The 14,895-nt window shown below is 50.6% G+C and overlaps 1 pseudogene; it reads left to right on the top strand.

Annotated features, from left to right (window-relative positions):
• The window catches only part of LOC134434454 (zinc finger protein 391-like), a 113,453-nt pseudogene that overhangs the window by 64,589 nt on the left and 33,969 nt on the right, over window positions 1–14,895 (top strand).

Here is a 14,895-nt window from a genome sequence, read left to right as displayed (position 1 = left end):
ACCCCAGGGGTGGGCCCATGAAGGAGCAGGGGGTTAAAAGCCAGAGCCCGAGGCCAGCCCATGATCTGGATCCTGCCTTCTCCTGGGGTTTCTCTGTTGGTGATGCTGGAACCCCAGCAGTTGGTACCTATGTGCGTCTCTTTCTATGGATCTTCTGTCTTTCTGTTGTTCTCTATTTCTTCTCCTTCTAATCCTACTTACCTGGAGCATTTTGGGGTAACTTCACATGTCAAGGATTAAAGGGTTTTAGGTTAAATGTGTGGGAATCCAGGGCACAGGGAATATTTCTCTGTCTGCTCTAAAGGGGTCCTGACCCCCAGAGAAACGCTGCCTTTAACCGTCCCCCATGGAGAGGACTTCCAGGACTTTGAGACAGGTTAGAATTTATCAAAGTCTAAAATAGATTAGAGGGTAGTATAGCATGTGCCTTGGGTGAGAAATTTAGGTGTTGGGATTTTTAATATGATGTAGATAGGAAGCAAGATGGAGGAATTTGGATGTAGTCCCTTTCATCTTCTTCATCTACTCCATGTTCTGCAGTGTTGGTGGCACAGGGTCATTGGTCGAGGAAAGCACAGTGTAGAGGTTATGTGGACAGTCAAGGGATGAGTAATTGGTAGATAAGTAGAAATAATATACATTTTAAGAGTTAATAAGTGAGACAACTTTAAAAGACCTTGAAACCGTACATTTTAGAGCCATTTTGAGGTGTTTATCCAGCATGCTTAGCCTGGTATGCACAGCATGCAAAACTTTAGAGAAGATAACAATACACAAGAAGCTGAAGACCAAAAAAGTCCTGTGCATCTCCTTTTACCTGGCACAGAATTGCTACAGGAGGGTTTCCCACATCCAGAGAGCGCCCACAAAGGCCGAATGTAAAACAAACATCAATAACTGGCACCTTGACAATATTTATAAAAGATTGTTTTTTCCATAATGTTGTTTACTGAAGGATGTTGTCTTAATTGGCCAATCATGTGAAATGTGTTGATTAAAGGACCAGTGAGGTCCACCTGTAGCAAACCAAGGTATAAAAGAAGAGGATTGAAAAACAGGTGGCTTTTAGCCCTTAGCCTTCTGATCTGAGTCTGTGTCATCTCTGATTCAATGGTGACGTTTGGGCATCTATGGGGGCTATTGGGAATCCTTTCTGCATGTTATGACCCAACAGGAGTTTCCCTAATAGATTTTGCCTGAAGGTCTCACTGCGCCCATGACAGGAACCATGTGAGTGTCTGGGACATCCTGGCTCTTTGGCAGCCTGGGGACTCCTGGGATGTCACCGTAGAGCCCCCGTGAGTGTCTGTGACAGATCGGTGCCTTTGCAGACCAAGGTGCCCTTGGATGTCACCATGGAATGGCTGTGACTGCCTCTGACCACAGGGCTCTTTACAATCCCCAGAAAGCCCTGGGAGGTCTCCATGGAGCCCCTGTCTGTGCCTGTGACATTCAAGCTGTGGAACAGCCTGGAGACTCTTAGAAAGTCCCCATGGAACCCCTCTGAGGGCCTGTGACAAATCTGATCCTTAGCAGGAAACCATCGCCAGGACCCTGTTGCTATGGTCAGTTTCCATGGCAACCATCACCAGCTCCCTGTTGCTATGCTCAGTCCCTTGGCAGCTCCATGGAGACCCCATGCCAGGGGTGGTTGCCATGGACACCAGCTCAGGCCTGCAGCCACAGCCCGTTGCCATGGCAACCATTGGCAGCCCCATCCCCAGGCTCATGGGATCCCAGAACCACGGAATTGGCTGAGCTGGGAGGGACCCATCAGGATCCTCCAGTCCAACTGCTGGCCCTGCCCAGGACACCCCAACAATGCCAGCCTGGGCCTGGCAGCGCTGTCCAAACACTGCTGGAGCTCAGAGAGCCCTGGAGCTGGGACCCTTCCCTGGGGAGCCTGGGCTGGGCCCCAGCAGCCTCTGGGCAAAAAACCTTTCCCTGACATCCAACCTGAGCCTGCCCCGACTCAGCTGCAGCCGTTCCCTCCACTCCTGTCCCTGGGCACCAGAGGAAAGAGTTTCCCACAGCCCCAGCCAGGGACCCACTCCCAAGGCTGTTGCCATGGCCACCAGGGCTGGGACACCAGGGCTGGGATGTTCAGCTTCCATGGACTGCTCTTCAGGAATGGGATTCCTGAATTTCCTGCTCCCACTAAAACCGTGCTGCCCTGCTGGCCTCCCACCTCTTGTGGAAAGAACAAAAGGGAAAGATCCCAGGCTGGTATAAGAACAATTTATTTGGAACAGCAGCAAGATAAGGAACAAACAAGAACAGAAACAATACTGGTAACAGAAGGAATAAAATAAAGGGAAAACTACAACACACTGACTGTCTCTTCCCGGCCACAATTTCCCACTGCCTGGAAAGGACACCCTTCTCCTCAAGGGAGAGAGAGAAAGAGAGTCCCTTTCCTGCCCCTGGCAGTGTCCTGAGGTGGGAGAGAATGTAATGACATGGCCATGCCGAGATCCTCATGTGGTTCTTCAGAGCCACATCATGTCCATTGGCAGGGGCAGGAAAAGGTACAAGTGTTTTCCTGGCATGTATCACGGGGAACATGGATCACCAGGGCTCTGCTTAATGTGGGTCCTCCATGGGGGTTGAAGCTGGAGCAGGGCACAAAGCTCCTCCTGCAGTTGGGGCATTGGCAGGGCTTACTTTACCGGTGCCTCTTTTGGTGTCTGGTCAAGTGAGAGCTGCTGGAGAAGCTCTTCCCACACTGGGGACACTCGTAGGGCCTCTCCCCTGTGTGGATGCGCTGGTGCCTAACAAGGTTGGAGCTGCGCTTGAAGCCCTTCCCGTAGTTGGGGCAGAGGAAGGGCCTCTCCTTTTAGTGAATCTGCTGGTGCCGGAGCAGATGGGAGCTGTTGTGTGGGAAACCTCTTCCCACACTCAGGACACTCATAGGGCCTCTCCCCAGTGTGGATGTGTTGGTGCCTGATGAGGGCAGAGCTGCAGCTGAAGCCCTTCCCACATTCCCCACACTCATAGGGCTATTCCTTGGTGTGGATCATCTGGTGGCTGATCAGGGTGCTGCTCTGCCTGAAGCTCTTCCCACACTCCAAACACTTGTGGGGCTTCTCCCCATCATGAAGCTGTTCATGGACCACCAGCTCTGAGCTCTGGCTGAAGCTCTGTCCACCTTCCTGGCTCGGGGTGGGTCTTTCCTCCTCAGAGCACCCTGGGATGGGTTTGCAGCCCCTCCTCCTGTGGGATCTCTGGGGATTTTCCTCCCCATTAGAATTCTGCACTATGGAGTCACTCAAAACAGCCTCTTCCATGAGTTTCTGCCAAGGAGATTTTTCCTCCCTGGTCTCCATCCTCAACTTTTTGTCTTGGGGTAGGAAGGACAAGGACATGATAGGATTTGCCTCCATGCCTGAGGGAAAGGGAAGGAGATTCCCCCAGTGCATCCCGGTAAGGGTGGCATTGGCACTGGGGTTGTCCTGCAACCAGGGGCTGTGCTGGGCTGGGAGATGGAGCAGAAGAGAGGGGGAAAGGGGCTCTGACTTCCTCCTCTCCTGCCTGGGTATCCCAGGGCTCCTTCCTCTTCCTCGCAGCCTCCTCCTCCATCCAATCAAGGTTTGGGAATGGGAAATCCTGGTTAGGGAAGAAAACAAGGGGTGAACACATGGTCTTCCTTACTGGTTTAAACGCAAACCAGGGGCAGAATCTAAGCCAGAATTACAATTATCTAGGAAAATGAAGATCAAGGCAATGATACAGAAACACTGCCTTAAACTGACAGAGTCAGGATATAACCTGACACCCTGTGAGTCAGGGTGTTGGCAGCCGTCCCATTAAATGGTGGGTGCAGTCCTGTTGGAGTGATGAACGCGATTCTGTCAGAGCAGTGATCCTGTAGAAGGGTCTGGTCTTTCTCTGGAGGTCCAGTGGTGGTTATGGAGCTTTTGTCCTCTGGGAATCCAGCAGGTAAGCTGCTCCTGGTGTAGCAAGCCTCAGCTTATATCCAGGTAGGAATGCTTGGATCCTCCCCCTGGGTGGAGCCTCCCACAATGGGATGATGGAATTTTATCAGTCCTGCAGTGACACTCAATGGCCCATTCACAGAAGATATCTCCCCTGGAGGGCATCACCAGGAGTGAGTCATGGAAGAGATAAAGAACACTGCCCCACCTGTTTATAACAGTTGCTGAAGGTGGGGATTGAAAACATGAATTTGGTTACATCTTGCATGGCAACCTGAAGCAGTGGGGTAATCCCTGCTCAGGGGGTGAACACCACCCCCCTTACCCAAACTGGCTCAGCTGTAAAACCCCCACCTCGGGAAGGCCACACACACACACAGGGGACAATGTCACACTTACCCTGCTTCAGGGGAGGTCTCTGTCCCTGTCACTCCCTTGCTGTTCCCTCTTTTCTCTTTCTTTCCATCTCTCTCTCTAGCTCACGTTTACCATTCAATAAAATCCACTCTGGATTTGGTCTCGTTAGCACCTTTGTGGCAGCAGAGGCATCTCTCTAACAATTCTCTTAACCAGATTGCGACATTACTTTGGCACAGTGAGTTCAGGGCACTCACTGACTCCAAGTGCCTTTGACAACATCATGGTTCCCTCCCCTGAGGAGGTTTTGGTTCTTCCTGGAAGAACTCTTTGAACTTGGATGCAGTCTCTCCTTCTTCCTGGGGAACTTATGGGAGAACTGATGAGGAAAATGGCTGTTGTGGGTGGCCAGTGTAAAGAAAATATTTTGTTGTCTTTCTGTGAAAAGTTTGTTAAAATCACTGGAGGAAAGGGAGCAAATGATACCAGCAAGACTGACAATGTTCATTCACCCATGGTGAGGAACAAGGGGCTGCTGTAAGTCCTGCAAGGAGCTCAGCTCAAGTAGCTAAATTCCTAAATAACTCCAGCCAGGGGTCTGCGGGAGGATTTTTTTTGAGAGTATTGATAGCCAGCAGATCCCAGACTCAAGCCCCGGATATCTCCGGGCTCCCTAAGAGGAGCTTTTTCGGGGGCAGAGGAGCCACGATCGCCCCTCGGGAGGGTCCCGGGGGGTCCACGTGGGGATGGCCCGGTACCGACGGGGCGGGACATTGGTTTTGGGGATCTCTGTGAGAGCAGGGGCTGTGGAACGGGGGACCCCCGGGGCGGGGAGAGGGGAAGGGGCGATACCGGAGCAGAGGGACCCCCGGCAGCCCGGAGATGAGGTGGGGACAGGACCCCCTGACCCTGACAGGGGCGTGTCCTGGGGTGACTTCATGAAGCTCGTACCCCGTCAGTCTGTTTAGCCCAGAAATGAGTTCTGCACCTTTAATGCTGGTTCTGAAAGCAAAGGGGAGGAGGAAAAAGCTGCAGCTTGTTTTCAGATACTGCACTCACTCCTCTACATTCTGGTTCCTGGACTGTTGTGATGCCTTAAGGAGCTGGAACAGAGGCCAGACAACGCTAAGAGGATCAAAGTGGATTTTTACTGAAATGCCTTTAAAGGCCACACCCTGGCAGTACTGGAGCCACAGCTGTGGTTCAGCCTGGATGGCTCCAAGATGAGAGGAAAAGAGGGCTTGGTCATGAGATCTCACATTTTTATAAGTTTTAATCCATTTGCGTATAGGAGTTAACTGCCCCATTAATAGCTTCAAATTATGAAGTTTCATCCTCCTTGCTTGCTTGCCCACTCTCCTCTTTTCATGTTGTTTATGCTTTGGGCCTGAAGTTTGAAGAGATTATCCTTAAGTCTCCGTCTGGAATAGGATTGTTTTCTTTTTACCACCCTGAGAAAAGATCCCAGTAACACTTAATATGAAGCTAAAGCTGCACATCAAAGCAGAACACAAAAACTTAAAACCTGAGGCATCAGTTGTCTGCTGACAGACAGACAGACTAGCAGGACAGAGCTCTCCTTTGCTTTTAGTTAGTTTTTAGCTCGCTGAGGCAGAGAAGTTCCCTGGACTGTGGTTTTTCTTTTTCTTTGGAGCTGTTTAAACCTGCTCTGGACTGAACAACCAGAACACCACCAGCAGCTCGCACCTGTGGCCCACCTGGCTGGGCCTGGGCTGTGGCATTTCCAGTGCAGGAGGGACTGATAATAGACTGATAATAGACTGATAAGACACTGATAAGACACTGAGTGCGCAGAGGTACAACTCAAGGAGGGACTTTCAGAGTTTTTCATCTATTTTGGAGCAGCAGGAGGCTTTCTTGCTTAATATTGTTCAATTTTTGTGCTGGTGAATGCTTTGCCTGTAAAATAACAGGATTTTTCCACTTTTCTCTAAGGAAATATTTTTCCAAACTGGCTGAAGGTGGGGCTGCTGAATCTGCATTCTAGAGGAAACTCCTTTTGGAGGTTTTCAACCGAATTTGCCCTAAACCAGGACAGGGTGGTGGAAAGATGGGGGAACGCCAAGTGGCTGGATTGAGGGGAGGCTGGGGAGAGGGGGACCTTGGGACCCTAAAACCTCTCAGAATCCCTAAGCAGGACCCTGCTCAAATCCAAATCTCAGCCCCAAATCCAACCCCAGCCCCAATTGTAGCCCCTTCCTAAATCCTCAGCCCCAAACCAAATCCCAGGTTCAGCCCTTCTGGGGGTTTGGGGGTGTCTCTGTCCCTCTGAGCCCGATGATGTTTGGGTGGGGTCACAGCAGGGCTGAGAGGGACAGAGACCCCCCCAGCCTCCCCAGGTGTGAGAAGGTCGGAGAGCCCCCCCAGCCCCGAGCACCCTCAGCGGTGAGAGGGACACAGAGCCCCTGGTCCCCAGCCCTGCACAGGCATTGCCTGAGGCCAGAGGGATGGAGACCCCCTGAGCATCCCCCAGGGCGAGGGGACAGAGACCCCCGAGCATCCCCTGTGCTGAGAGAGACAGAGACTGCCCCGAGCACCCCCTGGCACAGGGTGAGAGGGAGGGAGACCCTCAAGCATTCCCTGGGGTGAGAATGATGGAGACCCACTGGGAAATGGCCTGGGGTGACAGGGACAGGGAAAACTCTCCCAAGCCCCTCCCAAGCATCCCACACAGCGAGAGGCACAGAGACCCTTTGAGCATCCACTCAATACTGGACAAAATAAACGTCGAAGAAATCCAACTTTGCATAAAATACTTTGATGAATATTTGATTTCCCACAAGTCACATGTGATGAAAACACAAACAAACCCCAAAAATTAATAAACCAACAATAGAAGCAATTCTGTGGCAATTCCAAGTTTCATTGGTTCCTGCACATCTCCAGCTCAGCTGCTGGCAGGTTCTAATAAAAGAAAAGTGGAAATTGGGCCCAATACAGGTTATTAAAAGGAAGGGGAAGCTGTTAGTAGCTGTCACAAAGGAGCCAGGGATGAAGAAAATATTGATTCTCACATTTGGCAAAGAACCCAAGCTTGGGAATTCAGGAGATATTCAAGAATCTACATACTTGAGCTGGGCTTCCTGTAGGACTTTTAGCAGCCTTGTTTTCCTCACCTTGGAGTGAATGAACCTTGTCAGTCTGGCTGGTAACATTTGCACCCTTTCCTCCAGTGATTTTAACAAACTTTTCAAGGAAAGACAACAAAATATTTTCATTACCTTCCGGGCCCACAACAACCATTTTCCTCATCAGTTCTCCCATAAGTTGCTCAGAGGAAGCTGCGTCCAAGTTTCCAAGAGTTCCTCCAGAGAGAACCACAACCTCCTCAGAGGAGGGAACCATGCTGTTGTCAAAGGCACTTGGGGTCAGACAACAGTGTCCTGTACTCACTGCGCCAAAATAATGTTGCCATCTGGTCAAGAAGATTGTTGAAGAGATGCCTCTGCCCCAGTAAAAGTGCTAACGAGACCAAATCCAAAGTGGAATTTATTGAACAGTAAATGTGAGGTAGAGAGAGAGATGGAAAGAAAGAGAAAAGGGGGGACAACAAGGGAGTGAAAGGGACAGAGGCCTCCCTTGGAGCAGGGCAAGTGTGACATTGTCCCCTGTGTGTGTGTGTGTCGCCTTCCTGGGGGGGGAGTTTTACACCTGAGCCAGTTTGGGTAAGGGGGGGTGGTGTTCATCCCCTGAGCAGGGATTACCCCACTGTTTCAGGTTGCAATGCAAGATGTAACGAAATGCATGTTTTCAATCCCCTTGAGATATCTTCAGTGAATGGGCTATTGTGTGTGACTGCAAGACTGATAAAATTTCATCATCTCATTGTAGGATGCTCCGCCCAGGGGGAGGATCCAAGCATTCCTACCTGGATATAAGCTGAGGTTTGCAACACCAGGAGCAGCTTGCCTATTGGATTCCCAGAGGACAAGAGCTCCATAACCACCACTGGACCTCCAGAGGAAGACCAGACCCTTCTACAGGATCACTGCTTGGACAGAATCACGTTCATAACTCTAACAGGACTGCAGCCACCATTTAATAGGACTGCTGCAACCACCCTGACATCAGGGTGTCAGGTTATATCTGGACTCTGTCAGTTTAAGGCAGTTTTTCTGTATCATTGCCTTGATCTTCATTTTGTTATTGAATTGCAATTCTTGTTTAGACCCCTTCCCAGGTTTGCCTTCAAACCAGTACAAAAAACATGCTCATTTGTTATTTTCCTCCCAAAACTGGATTTCCCATTCCCAAACTACTGCCAGTTGGAAGAGGAGGCTGCAAGGAAAAAGAACATGCCCTGGGATACCCAGGCAGGTGAGGAGGAAGTCAGTGCCCCTTTCCCCCTCTCTCCTGCTCCATCTCCCAGCCCAGCACTGCCCCTGGTTGCAGGACAAACCCGGGGTCAACGCCATCCTGCTGGGGATGCACTGGTGGCATCTCCTTCCCCTTTCCTCTGGCATGGAGGCAAATCCCATCCTCTCCTTGTCCTTCCTCCCCCAGAGAGGGAGCTGAGGATGGAGACAAGGGAGCAAAAATCCCCGCAGCAGAACCTCATAGAAGAGGCTTTTTGGAGTGACTCCCGGGCACAAAAATCCAACGGGTAGGAAAATCCCCAGAGATTCCACAGGAAGAGGGTCTGCAAACCCAGCCCAGGGTGCTCTGAGGAGGAAAGACCCATCCTGAGGAAGGAAGGTGGACAGAGCTTCAGCCAGCGCTCAGAGCCCGTGGTCCATGAGCAGCTTGATGATGGGGAGAAGCCCCACAATTGCTTGGAGTGTGGGAAGAGCTTCAGGCAGAGCAGTACCCTGATCAGCCACCAGATGATCCATACCAGGGAATGGGCCTATGAGTGTGGGGAGTGTGGGAAGGGCTTCAGCTACAGATCCGCCCTCATCAGTCACCAACACATCCACACTGGGGACAGGCCCTACGAGTGTCCCCAGTGTTAGAAGAGGTTTCAGACCAGCTCCAGTCTCCTCCAGCACCAGAAGATTCACACAGAGGAGAAGCCCTACCGCTGCCTTCAGTGTGGGAAGGGCTTCAAGCAAAACTCCCACCTTGTCACCCACCTACGCATCCACACTGGGGAGAGGCCCTAACAGTGTGCCACATGTGGGAAGAGGTTCACCAGCAGCTCTGACTTGATCAGACATCAACGGAGGCACCGATAAAGGAAGCCCTGCAAATGCCTCAGCTGCATGAGGAGCTTTGTGCACTGCTCCAGCTTCATCCCCCATGAGAAAACCATGTTGGGAAGAGTCTGGGTGATCCATGTTCCCTGTGATCCACGCTGGGAAGACCCTTGTCCCTCTTCCTTCCCCTGTCAATGAAATGGTGTGGAACTGAAGAACATGAGGGTCTGGCCATGGCCGTGTCATAGCATTCACTCTCACCTCAAGTCATTGCCAGGGGCAGGAAAGGGACTCTCCCTGAGGAGAAGGGTGTCCTTTCCAGGTGGGGGACACATGTTGTTGGGAAGAGCCAGGAAGTTGTGTTGTAGTTTTCCCTGTAAACAGTTTTAATTATCCCTTCTGTTGTCAATATTTTTTCTGTTCCGTTTGTTCCTTATCTCGTTGCTGTTCCCAATAAATTCTTCTTATCCCAGCCCAGGATCTTTGCCTTTGTGCTTTCCATGGGAGGTGGGAGGGCAGCGAGGGCAGCGTGGTTTTAGCAAGAGCAGGAAATTGGGGAATCCCATTCCTGCACCCCGGCCCATGGAAACCGAGCATCCCAGCTGGTCCCAGCTCTGGTGGCCATAGCAACAGCCTTGGGAGCACCTGCTCCCAAGGCTGTTGCTCTGGCCACCAGGGTCCCTGGCTGGGCCTGGTGGAACCTCTTCTCTCTGATGCCCAGGGACAGGAGTGGAGGGAACGGCTGCAGCTGAGTCAGGGCAGGCTCCGGTTGGATGTCAGGAAAAAGTTTTTGCCCAGAGGCTGCTGGGACCCTGCCCAGGCTCCCCAGGGAAGGGTCCCAGCTCCAGGGCTCTCTGAGCTCCAGCAGCGTTTGGACAGCGCTGCCAGGCCCAGGCTGGCATTGTTGGGGTGTCCTGTGCAGGGCCAGCAGTTGGACTGGAGGATCCTGATGGGTCCCTCCCAGCTCAGCCAATTCTGTGGTTTTGGGATCCCATGAGCCTGGGGATGGGGCTGCCAATGGTTGCCATGGCAAAAGGATCTGGCTGAAGGCCTGAGCTGGTGTCTGTGGAAACCACCCCGGCATGGAGTCTCCATGGAGCTGCCGAGGGACTGACCATAGCAACAGGGGGCTGGGGATGGTTGCCATGGAAACTGACCTTAGCAACAGGGGCTGGTGATGGTTGCCTGCTAAGGATCAGATTTGTCACAGGCCCTCAGAGCAGTTCCATGGGGACTTTCTAAGAGTCTCCAGGCTGTTCAAGAGCTGGAATGTCACAGGCAGAGACAGGGGCTCCATGGATACCTCCCAGCAGTTTCTGGCATGGTAAAGGGCGGTGTGGTCAGAGGCAGTCACAGCCATTCCATGGTGACATCCCAGGGGACCTTGGGCTGCAAAGGCACTGATCTGTCACAGGCACTCATGGAGGCTCCATGGTGACATCCCAGGAGTCCCCAGGCTGCCAAAGAACTGGGATGTCCAAGACACTCACAGGTGTTCCTGTCATGGGCACAGTGGGAGCTTCAGGCAATGTTTACTTGAGAAGCTCCTGTTGGGTCACGAGGTGCAGAAAGGATCCCCAATAGCCCCCACAGATCCCCAAATGTGACTGTTGAATCAGAGATGACACAGACTCAGATCAGAAGGCCAAGGGCTAAAAGCCACCCAATTTTTCAATCCTCTTCTTTTATACCTTGGTTTGCTACAGGTGTACCTCATTGGCCCTTCAATCAACACATTTCACATGATTGGCCAATTAAGACAACACCATTCAGTAAACAACTTTACGGAAAAAAGATAACTTATTACAAATATTTTTAGGGTACTTGTTATTGATGTTTGTTTTATGTTGGCCCTTTCTGGGCAGGGGAAACCCTCCAGCAGCAATTCTGTGCCAGGTAAAAGCAGATGCACAGGACTTTTTCAGTCTTCATCTTCCTCTTTATTGTTAGCTTATGTAAAGTTTTGCATTGCTGTCCACATCAGCCTCAGCACGCTGGAAAAGAACCCCAAAATTGCCCCAAAATGTACGGTTTCAAGGTCTTTTAAAGTTGTTTCATACAAGTAACTCTTAAAACATATGTTATTTCGAGTTATCTACCAATAACTCATCCCTTGACTGTCCACATAATCTCTGCACTGTGCTTTCCTTGACGAATCCCTCTCTTCCACCAACACTGTAGAAAATGGAGTAGATGAAGAAGAAGACAGGGACTACACCCCATTTCCTCCATCTTGCTTCCTATCTACACCATACTAAAAATCCCAAAACCGGAATTTCTCACCCAAGTGACATACTATACTGTTATCTATTATTTATTTTACACTTTTGTAAATTCTAATCTAATCCAAAGTCTTGGAAGTCCTTTCCACAGGCAAAGGTGAAAGGCAGTGTTTCTCTGGGGGTCAGAATGCCTCAGAGCAGACAGAGAAATATTCCTTGTGCCCTGGATTCCGACACATTTAACCTAAAAACCTTTAGCCCTTAACATGTGAAGTTACCAAAAAATTTTCCAGGTAAGTAGGATTAGAAGGAGAAGAAATAGAGAACAACAGAAAGACACGCACATAGGTACCAGCTACTGGGGTTCCAGCATCTCTAACAGAGAAACCCCAGGAAAAGACAGGATCCAGACCATGGGCTGGCCTCGTGCTCTGGCTTTTAACCCCCTGGGCCCTCATGGGCCCACCCCTGGGGTGGGACTGCCAGTTGCTTGTCCAATCAGAGACAGGGTAGCACCAGATACGAGTGTGTGATTGATTGACAGCTCAGCCAATCAGAGTGGGGAGAGCACAGCATTTGCTCTGTGATTGACAGGTCTGTCAGGCCAGGGCGGGGGGTGGGGCTCTATCCCGCCACAAACCAAGGCCTGACCCTGCCCTGGCCCCACACGGGAATTCTGAGAATCCCAAGGTGTCTCAGGACATCGATCTCATCCAGCCTCTGACAGCAACCACAGTGACACAATGGAACCTCATGGAACCATAGGTCACTTGTGACAATGCAGGTCCAAGGACACCACAGTGACACTACAGAACCTCAAAGAATCAAGGGTACTGTTGTGCAAGTCAGGGGCCCTATGGAAGGAAGGGTCCATGATGAAACTGTGGGACTCATAAATAAAAGGAGCCATTGTTTCACAGCAGGGCTGCATGGGGCCAATGGACCCTTGTGGCTCTCTTGGGGCTCCTGAAACCAAGAAACCATTGTGACATTGCCAGACCTCATGGAATCAAGGAGACCATTGTGACAGTGTTAGGACCCATGAAGTCAATGGAACATGGAACAGGTCTGCCTGGTTTGGCCTCCTGGGTGCTGTCTGACAGGTAACCCTGAATTTGACATATCAAGGGCCACTTCCCATCTGACCATGACCCACTGGGGCTCTGTGCTTTTATTTCTGTGGGAAAGAATTGTCTTTCTTGTCTAGGCACCCATGGCCAAAAGTGGGATTCTGCATCTAAAATTCCGTATATCCAAGGGTTACTCCCAGAACAAATCTGCTTGAACAGTCAAGTCTGGCTAGACTCGGCCTCTGATGAATGCCTCTAATCTGCCCCTGCACCACTGGGGCTCAGTTGTTTCCTTCCTTTGGACACCATTGTGACACTGCAGAGGATTGTGGAACCAACGGGCCATGGTGACACTGCAGGCCCTTGTGGAACCTGTTACACTGTAGGAACTTGTGGAACCAAGGGGAACATTGTGACCCTGCAGGGTACCATGGATCCAAGGGGCTTCTGTGACACTGTGGAGTTTGAGGAACCATGGAGACCATTTGGACACTTTGGAGCCTTGTGAAATGCAGGGCATCGTAGTGACACTGTAGAACACCATGGATCCAAGGGATCATTGTGACACTGTGGGGTCTCATGGAACCAAGGGACCATTGTGACACTGTGGAGCCTCGTGGAACCAAGGATATCATTGTGGCTCTGTTGGGTGGCATGGTACCAAAAGACCAGTGTGAAGCAGCAGGGCTTTATGGAACCAAGAGGCCATTGCTGCATTTCAGGGCCTCATGGAGCCAAAGGGCCATTGTAACCCCGCAGGGCCTCATGGAAGGAAGGAGTCATTGTGACACTATGGGAAGTTGTGGAAACAAGGGAATTATTGTTGCACTACTGGGCCTCAAGGGAATCCAGGGACCATGTTGACACAGAGGGGCTTCATGGAACCCAAGGACCATTAGGATAGTGTGGGGCCTTGTGGAACCATGGAGACTATTAAGATCCTTTTGTAACCATTAAGTACTTGTGTAACCAAGGAGCAATTATGACACCTGAGGGCATCATGGAGGCCAGAGAACCATTGTGGCACTTTGCCTCATGGAAGGAAGGAGCCATTGTGATACTGCTGGGCCCTGTGGAAACAAGGGAACACAAAATAGGTCTGGCTGCCTTGGTCTCCCACCTGACAGGTCTGGCTGACCTTGGAATATGGAAGGCCACTCTCATCCACCCCTAAAACACTCGGGCTCGGGGCTTTCCTTTTTATGGAAAAGAACTGTCCATCTTTTCCTGGTATCCTTGGCCAAAATTTGGATTCCACCTCCAAATTTGTGTGTATCCAAAGATTGCTGCCAGACAAAAGCTGCCAGGACAGACAGGTCTGGCTGGTCTTTAACTCCTGAGTGCCAGCAATCACCTGTTTTGAAAACACTGGAAAGGGCTCTGTGCTTTTCCTTGTATGGAAAAAAATCATTATTCTCCAGGCACAAATGTATGAAATTAGGATTCCACATTCGTAATTGTGAATATCCACGGGTTGCTCAGAACAAATCTGCCAGGACAGAAAGGTCAGGCTTGCCTTGACCTCTCCTGGCTGCCGTTCATCAGCTCCTGAAACATGGGGCTCCATGGTTTCCTTCCTATGGAGACCAATGTGACATTTGGGAGCCTTGTGAAACGAAGGGGCCATTGTGACATCGAAGAGCACCATGGATCCAAGGGACCATTGTGATACTGTAGAGCTTCATGGAACCAAGGACATCATTGTGGCTCTGCTGGGCTGCATGGTCCCAAGAGGCCAGTGCAAATCAGCTATGTGGGAGTTAGCCCAGCTGTAACTCAGAGTGAGTCAGATTTTACCCCGGAAGAACTGGGAGTGAGGTTCTATCTAAGAATCATTTGTTTAATTTAGGATGAGCTTGAGAGTTCCCCCATAAGCCTTTAGTGTTGTTATGCTAAGTTGTCCAAGTTCTATTCCCCTATTGGTTTATTGGCTACTTGTTTCTTCCATATGGTTATTGTTCTAGTTTTCTAGCCCCAAGTGTCTATGTTGTTGCTTCCCCTTTGTCTCAGGTCTTGAGATCCTGCCCCTCGTACTGTGCTTGACTTCTCCATGTTTATTGTTTTTCACCCTGTTATTAAAGTTCTTTTTGGGCAACTCTATCAAACCCACTCCTTTTCATTTTTGCCACCCTCACCCTGAAGCCAGGGAACCAGA

Source organism: Melospiza melodia, unplaced genomic scaffold, assembly GCF_035770615.1.
Source record: "Melospiza melodia melodia isolate bMelMel2 unplaced genomic scaffold, bMelMel2.pri scaffold_37, whole genome shotgun sequence".
In the NCBI taxonomy this organism is placed as follows: domain Eukaryota; kingdom Metazoa; phylum Chordata; class Aves; order Passeriformes; family Passerellidae; genus Melospiza; species Melospiza melodia.
This window is presented reverse-complemented; position numbering and strand designations above follow the sequence as displayed.